This window comes from Anser anser (assembly GCF_964211835.1).
Source record: "Anser anser genome assembly, chromosome: 3".
Taxonomy (NCBI): domain Eukaryota; kingdom Metazoa; phylum Chordata; class Aves; order Anseriformes; family Anatidae; genus Anser; species Anser anser.
In genome coordinates, this window is record NC_139722.1 from 13,364,901 (window position 1) to 13,373,970 (window position 9,070).

Consider the following 9,070-nt stretch of genomic DNA (forward strand, 5'->3'; position numbering starts at 1 on the left):
CTCTCACAGATGATTCCAGGCATACTCCGGGGTTACCCAGATAAAGATCACTCCTGATAAACATTTTGGATGAAGCTACCTTGCTCTAAAAGTAAAGAGAGTTCAACAATATGGACATAACCAGACTGTGCCAGCTGGTCAGAGAATGGGCCCTAGAGCAGTTAACTATTTTTAGTAGATATAGATTTTTAACCTCATTTGTAAGGCTGTATATATGTACAGTATAAGATAATTCTTGTAAAATGGCTGAAAGATCTGTTGAATAGACTGTAACATTTCTGTGAAGAAAGTATTAAAGCTTTTAAGTTAGGGACATAAGTACAGGAGTCCAAAAGCATATTTTGGACTAGCTTTCAGTTATTATCAGGTCCTATTCTACATTGCTGTTCTGTAATCTGTTTAATTGAATAGCAAAAAGTGAAAAAAAAAAAGGAAAAGAAAATTTATTCCAGAACAGCTTTGCTGGCAAACTGAATTTGCTTGAATACAAATCTTCGTTAAAGTAGAGATCTAATTTTTGAAAGACAGACTTAAATACATCTTGGAGAAAAAGACAATTCCACCACCTCTAATAAATAACAGTAGCACATGGCAGAAAGAATTTAGTCTATCATTATTTAGTTTCTACATTCATAGATTATACAAAATGTTTTGTAACATGTAAAATCATAACTTCTGTGGTCCAAGAAGGCTACACAAAAATGTCTTTAGCAAGTACAAGCATAACCAAGGAGGGTCCTAATGTGACATCCTTTATAGATTTTTGATACTTCATTATGGAAAATGAAATATAAGGTGTATCTACATATGGCATTGAATTTTGGACTTATGAAACAAGAAAAACCCTTGAGAATGTGATAACTGCATAATAAATAGGGGAAAAAAAAAAAAAAGCAAATCTCTCAATATAGTGTAATTCTTCTACTCTATAGAAGAAACAGGGCATATGTAGTTGCACACCACAGTCTTTTTCTGCCTTCTAATTTAAACAGAGACTGCATTTTTTATTGGAGTTGAAAAAATTTTAGTGTTTCTGGTGTTTCCTGAGTAAGCTCTTGTGGAGCAATAAACACTAAAGAAGCCCAGAGGTCATTATATCTCTGATCATGTCTAAGTTTTCCATGCTTATTCTGATGTAGCTATCAAGATAAAATTTCAAGATAAATTATTTAATTTCCTTCCTTAAATCTGTTTTCCATGCAAGATACAGTAGCTGCTTTGATTTTCTTTTTTTTCCCAGAGAGTTTTCACTTCAACAGACCAGCCAGACATCTCAGGTTAAGATATCTCAACATAATCATTGATACTACAGGGTCTGCAGGAAGTGAAATGAATACTGTGAAGGTTTCAGGTCAAATATTAATCTGCCTGACAGTAGTATGTCTGGAAAGTTTCATCTTCAGCATTCCAGTGATACCTAGATCCTTCCCACCTGCAGGAACAGCACCTATTCCCAAGTTCAAAGATAATTTAAAATGTAATATTTGCATTTCAAAAATGACAAGCAAGAAATTTTATTTGATTCTGTAACATAGTATATTTAGTATTGAGCAAGGACTAGAATGTGTTTTATTTTTGTTTTAACTGTTTCCTTGTTTGGTTTTCCAGTTTCAAAGAAAAGTCAGGTCTTTGACTCAAATTTCTAAAGTCAGTAAAAGATATTATCTCTATGTAGATAACATATAGATATATATATAGATATATATAGAATAGATAACACTCATTTACTCTATGTACATTGCAGTTTTCTATGCTGGTGTAAAAGAATGCAACAGTAATTAAGTAATTACACTGTTTCAAAAAACACTTCATGTTTTATAGAACAAACAACAAAATAAACAAACAAACAACAACAGGCAGAAAGAAGGATAATAATACTGTGTTGCATACAATATGCACTGTGTCAATAAAGTAAAATATTTCTGCCATGAAAAGCTTCCCATGCAAAGAATGCAGCGTGTAACAAGTTTACCCACTTCACTTCTGGAAAATTCAAGGTAAGCTGAATACAAAGTAAAAAACTTTAAAATAAAATAAAAATAAAATAAAATAAATAAAATAAAATAAAATAAAATATAAAATAAAAAATGGTATTCACCACTTCTGTGCAAAAGATTGGGTATGATCAACTCACAGGGCTGAGAAGTGGAGAAGATTGTCTTAGAAAATGTAATTCTAGAACAAATGGAACATTGGGGAATAAAATATCAGCTATTTCAAAACTGTCTGAAAACCGTATCAGCTACCATCTTGTTCCTATGAACATAATACAGCATATTTTATAAGATTCTCATGCCCCGCACTCACAGGTGTATGAGCAGCCCCATGGATATCTCTTTCAGTTTGTTTTCTTTATTTTCTTGTCCTCTTATAAAAATATACCTCCAAAATATCAAACAGGTTAAGTTCTAAAAGCTATGAAATCAATATTAAAGAAGGTCTTACCTTAATTTTATATATTTACAAAGATCAATTTACAAGTATTTATTATTGAATTCTTTCTACAAGCTTTGAAAAACCTCAGCTTTTATTGTATAAAAATCCTTAATTGTTCTTTATAATTCCCAAACTTTCTCTCATTTACCTCTAACTACCCAGTAAAACTTAATGAAAAATTATTTGGTAAACATCACATAATGTGTTGTTATTGACAGAAGAGCTAATCATTCATCTACTATACCCATCTTCTGTTAATGTAAACCTGTCAATTTCAACAGTTACAAAATTTAATTAAGAGTGAGGGTCTATCTTCATCTCTTTCGTTGTCATTGATTTGGAGATATCAACTAATCCTCTCTTGTTGTACATAATTACACATATAAACCTATATATTATTAGTATGTGAGTTGAGTATAAAGGGAGAGTTATGTGTAAGGGTGGTCTGTTCTGCCCATAAAACAAGGATGGAATCAACTGTGGACATAATTTTGTAATTATTCCCTGGTTGACAGTAGGCTCAATATGAGTCAGCAGTGTGCCCTAGCAGCCAAAACAGAAAACTACATTTTGAGGTACATTAAATCAGTGCTTCAACACCCAGTCAAAAGAGGGGATTACAATGCTACATTTAGTACTCTTGTTGAGTATTTTGTGCAGTTCTGGGCTCCACAATATAAAAAGGATGTTAAGATCCTTGAATGCATACAGAAGACGGCAACTAAGCTGGTAAGAGGGCTGGAAGGCATGTCCTATGTGGAGAGGTTGAGGACACTTGGGTTGTCTGGTTGGGTTGGTGTAATTTAGGATACAATTCAGAAGAGCAGTAGAACAATGCAGGAAAACTCATCCTATTTAGATGACTGAGAGATCCTAAATATCCTGTAAGTCACCACTACTAACTTTAAACAAATGGAGATACCTACACCTTAGCTAGTCATTCTCTCTTTATAGCCAATGGAGGGATGTAAGGGTATAAGTCATCTGGTCTATTTTAAAGTTAGTTTACACAGAGATTAAACATCGTAAGTGTGTCAGTTTCTCTCAGTGACTATAAAGGGAGTAAATCTGATCAGCCGAAACATACATGTTTACATCCTAGCTAATTAAATTAGCTGATAATCTCAAACCAGAGATCTCAAACAGCAACTACTAAGGGCACCTGAACATGTCTGTAAACAAAACATTTGGGATGATATTGGTGATGTATGCATGTATCCTTCCTCAACACATTTAAAAGATGTAGATAGCATACAGCTTTGTACTTAAGACCCAAAATGAATCCAGTTTTCAGGGTATGTTTAAGATGAGGAAACAAACCTTTTGTATGGCACGGTATGTGAAATTATCATGGAATAGTATGGACATTATTGGAAGAACTGAAGATGAACAAAACTAGAATGGCTGAAAGACACAGAAATATTGCTTATAATAACTTCTGGGATGGAATGAGCTTTGTGACAAATTTTCTCAAAGTTCCACTCTGTGGCTAATTTTATTTATTCTATATAAAAGAGTTTGTGCACATGGCTAATAAACTAACTGGGCCTACCTATGAAAAACACAGATATTTGTGCTAGGTGGTTCTTCAAAACACAGCGAGAGGTCAATTTGTGTTGCACAGGTCATCTCGGTTATCTGAGGCACCTCCATCACTGACATCACATTGGTTACTTTGATTACCTCATACATCTGAGTAAGGGCCATTACTTAAGGCCTATCACTCATGACTGTCACTTCTGTCAGTAACCACAGTAGTCCCAGAGAAGAACAAGAGATGGGTTGTAATTTTAACATCAAAAGCTAGGATCTAAAATAAATTCCTCTATAAAGTAAGGTTTCATCTACTTGAAATAACAAAAGGCAAAAAAGACCTGAATATCCTTATTCAATCAAGTAATGTCACATGACTATAAGCAGGCAAAAATAATCCTAGTGTGCTTCAGGCAAAGTGATAGAAATAGAGAAGTGTTGATGCCATTATATAAGGTGCTAGAAAATTCTCCCCTGTAATACTGGATCCAGTTCAAAAATTGTGAATTTAAACTAGAATGAACTTGGAAAATAACCTTTATGCATATCTGCAAAACAAATGTGGAGATAATATGTATGAAAAATCACAAATATCTGTAAGCACATATGGTGAAAACCATCAGGGAGAAATAAGAGCTATTAAGCTAAAAGATACTGTTGGCACAGTAATAAAAATGTGTAAAATGGTCACAAATACTTTTAAAATGGAAATTAGAAGATTTCTAATCACAGGAAGAATGAGTTCTGAAACAGCCTTCAAACAGAAACAGGAGATGAGAAATTTTAACCTGTTCTATAATGAGCCTTGCAACATTTATAAACAGGTTTTAGTTGCTTATAACAACAGGGAACATGGCATTATGACCCACTAATTTTCCAACCTTATATCCAAACAACACAGGAGGTATTGGCAAAAGAATCATGGAGTCATAAAGTATCTGAGTTGGAAGGGACCTGCAAGGATCATCGAGTCCAACTCCTTGGTCCCTAAAGGACCACCAAAAAATCAAGAAATTCTACTTGTTCTTGTAGGTGGGGAGTTTTTAGAAAACTTTCATTATTATGAACACTGTCAACATTTACTTGCATTATATTAAATGCATGTATTCATTGGCCACTGTTATTCTGAAAAGCTGTTAATATACTTCAGTGTTATTTTTCACTGTAACAGAAAAAGTGCAGTTTTTTCATTCATAGTTACAATTTTACCAGGCTTGGATGTTGGATGCAGTCTATTCATATAAAGATTTCATCATAATGTAAAAGAGAAGGGAGATTTACATTTATTTTTTTTTGGCTTTTCCATACCTCTATTTACTGGAACATAGTTTTATTCACAGAATCACAGAAAGGCTGAAGTTCAAAGGGACCTCTGAAGATCATCTAGTTCAGTGCCCCTGCTGAGCAGGATCACCTAGAGCACATTGCGCAGGATGGCATCCAGGCAGATTTTGAATATTTCCAGAAGAAGACTCCACAACCTCTCTGGGCAACCTGTTCCAGTGCTCTGTCACCCTCACAGTAAAGAAATGCCCTCTCATATTCAGGTGAAACCTCCTGTGCTTCAGTTTGTGCCCGTTGCCTCTTGTTCTGTCGCTGGGTACAACTGAAAAGAGATCAGCCCAATCCTCTTGGCAACCTCCCCTCAGATATTTATACACTTTGATAAGGTTTCCCCTCAGTCTTCTCTTTTCCAGGCTAAACAAACCCAGCTCTCTCAGCCTGTCACAGAATCACAGAATGAATCACCTACGTTGGAAGAGACCTCCAAGATCATCTAGTCCAACCTCTGTCCTAACACTAACAAGCCCTACACTAAACCATATCACTAAGCTCTACATCTAAATGTCTTTTAAAGACCTCCAGGGATGGTGACTCAGTCATTTCCCTGGGCAGCCTATTCCAATGCCTAACAACCCTTTCCTAGTACAACACGTGTTCCAGTCCTCTCATCGTCTTTGTAGCCCTCCTCTGGACTCGCTCCAGTACTTCCATGTCCCTCTTGTACTGGGGAGCCCAGAACTGGACACAATACTCCATGTCTGGCCTCACCAGGGCTGAGTAGAGGGGCAGGATCACCTCCCTCGACCTGCTGGCAACACTCTTCCAAATGCAGCCCAGGATACCCTTGGCCTTCTTGGCCACAAGGCCACAATGCTGACTTGTGGCTAGCCTGCTGCCCACCAAGACTCCCACGTCGCTCTCTGCAGAGCTGCTCTCCAGCAGATCAGCCCCCAGCCTGTACTGGTGCCTGGGGTTATTCCTCCCTAGGTGCAGGACCCAGCACTTGCCTTTGTTGAACTTCATGAGGTTCCTCTCTGCCCAACCCTCCAGCCTGTCCAGGTCCCTCTGAAAGGCAGCACAGCCCTCTGGGGTACCAGCCACTCCTCACAGCTTTGTGTCATCAGCAAACTTGCTGAGGTTACACTCTGTTCCATTGTCTAGGTCACTGATGAATAAGTTGAACAATACTGGACCCAGTAAAATGTTCCACCTTTGTTCCTGAGAAAAATAGTCCTTAACCTCTATAAAGTTGAATAGACCATTCTGTAAATATAAAACATCTGCAGTATGTCATGTAATTGATTCTATGTGTCTTGTTTAAGATAATTTTTGTCAACATAATTTTGCTTATTTATGTTTAATGGGGATTAGAGTTACATTTTATAAAATGAATAAACTCAGGAAACTAAAGTCAGTTATTTATTACTGTAGAAACAATTTTAAGACAATCTTTTAACAAACAAAGTCACATCAATAAAATATAAGTAAAGGTTCTTATATTGCTACTGTCACATAGTATGTTTTCTAGGTCTGGTTATAGGTGTTAAGAGTAATGGTATTGAAGTGTTATTAATAATTTCAATTATAAAACTTTGGTTCATAATAAAATTTTGATCATAATAAAAGCAGTAAAAATGTATGTATTATCGTGGTCTCAGTTGTATCACTGCTTCCTACACTGATTTTCTCTCTCTTATTTTCAGTTATCCTTTGTTTTTCCAAGTTCAGACAGGTAGTTTGAGGTCACAGAAACCAAAAGGTGAACCAGATAAAATCAGTGTAAGGAATTTTATTCATGTTCATCTAATTGAGGACAAGGTCCTAAAAAATAACAAACATGCATTAGTGGTGATCTAGGAGACTAGGGTAGCAGCATAGCTGGAGATGGTGGATGGCACTGGTGAACTGAAATTAAGATTTCAGTAAGGAGTGGTGCTTACTGCTGTGTTTGAGAAGGAAAATAGTACAAGCAGCATCTGCTTTCTCAGATAAGTCCTATCATCTTCTCTCTGAATGAATAAAGTGTATTGAAGATTTTAAAGCTGTGGAACAGGCAAAGAAATATTAGGTCACTTGGCCCAAATCCCAGACTAGGTCAACTACTGCATCTAGAATTGAACCCTGAATTCCCAATTCTCAAAGGACTATGCCAGCTGCTGGGAAATATAATTTCTTCACACGAACTTTAAAAGAATATAAGCAAGAAAAAAGAAGCCTACACTTCTAAATTTTGGAAAGAAATGTTTCACTTTGTCATGCAAACCCAAAGAAGTGTGTTCTGCATTTTTTTTATATATCAGTTCTAATTCTAGTTCTTATGCATTAAATGTTGTAATACTTTACTGCTGTTTGATTTTAAATGAAGCAAATTTTAACCACTATTGGAAAAGAGTAAGTACATTTTTCATTATGGAACACCAAATTACTTTGTACCAATGTGCTGAAGTGTACATAAGAGTTGGAAGCCATCATTAACAGTGTATACAGATGTGGACTATTCAAACAGATATGTCCATAAAGAAGGTTGCCATATATTAGCCATCCAGCTGATCATCAGTGCCCCTTTCTCAAATGTTATTACCTCCACTTTAACATGCTAGCAGAAATGCTCATTTGAGCACTTTCAATCTTCTAAAGTAAGGGGACATGGGGGTGAGCTGAAATATTTTGGCAAATCCAGCTCATTGGGACTTAAGCAGAATAGGCAGGATTCACATATGAACAGCAACTGCATCTGGAGCAGAGAGAAATAACATGGTTTTCATCTCCAAGGCATACAGCTAAGCAATGCAGTCTCATAGACTTTGATTCTTCACTAAATTTGGATGACCAGTTTAGAAATTATAGATAAGAGGCCTGGAGAAGATCTTAAGAGACCATCTCTTCCCCTTTTATTCCCACAGAAAAAGTCTGATATTTCAATGTCAATCCTGACAGGTTCTTGTCTAACTTCTATTTCAATAGCTTCCAGTGAAGGAAACTCATCTTGCCCAGGCAATGCATTCCATTGCTTCACTGATCTTTCACTTAGAAGTTTTTTCCTGTCCTCTGATGTAATCTTCCTTGTGCTAATTAGAAATCCTTGTTCTAATCACAATGCATTATTCAGCTGGTCTACATCCCTCTTGAACTGTACGCAAAATCAGACACTAGTACTCCAGCTGACACCTTACTAATGCCAAATACAGCAAATATTTCAGCTGAATTAGAGATAATGCTCCTATTTACTTTTTTTTTCAGAAATGCATAACATTCTTGATTTATGTCCAGCTTGTGAGCCACAGTAACTCCCAGATCTTTTTTGTTTAGCCAGACATTTTTCAATTTGTACTTGCATAGAAGAATTTTGTATGTGTCCTTGTGGAATTGCATCTTTTCTCTCTAGCTTTTGCAAGGCCCTCATCAGCTTGATCTAATGTTAAAGTTAGCCCTACAATGAGCCAGAGATTGGACAGGTGAATTCCTCAAACCTTTTTCAATTTAAATCATTCTATGTTTCTGAGAAAATGTTGAATTTGAATTCTTTTCTCTAGTGTACTTAAAAGTTCCTCAGACTGTGTCATTTGCAACATTAATTAGTTTACTCTATACTTTCGTTCTGGTTATTACAAAAGTCTTTGCATGGCTTCTAATTCATCACAGACCCCTGAGTCCCGTTCTTCTAGATAAACGATGAACCACTGATAAAACACACATCAAGCAAGGTAATTCCCATGTAATAGGACTTGCAGTACCCCACCCATTCATCACAAGTTAGACAAAACTGTAATGAGTCTGAAACCTTCCCAATGACACTGTATGTTCAGCACTGGCTTCA

The 9,070-nt window shown here is 36.1% G+C and overlaps 1 long non-coding RNA gene across 1 annotated transcript in view; it reads left to right on the forward strand.

Moving 5' to 3' along the window:
* The window catches only part of LOC310895903, a 105,651-nt gene extending 98,761 nt beyond the window's left edge, over nucleotides 1–6,890 (forward strand). Inside the window, exon 4 of the long non-coding RNA XR_014581039.1 lies at nucleotides 5,310–6,890. This is a non-coding gene — a long non-coding RNA (uncharacterized lncRNA). The remainder of the gene's footprint in view (nucleotides 1–5,309) is intronic.
* Nucleotides 6,891–9,070: the final 2,180 nt, after the last annotated feature.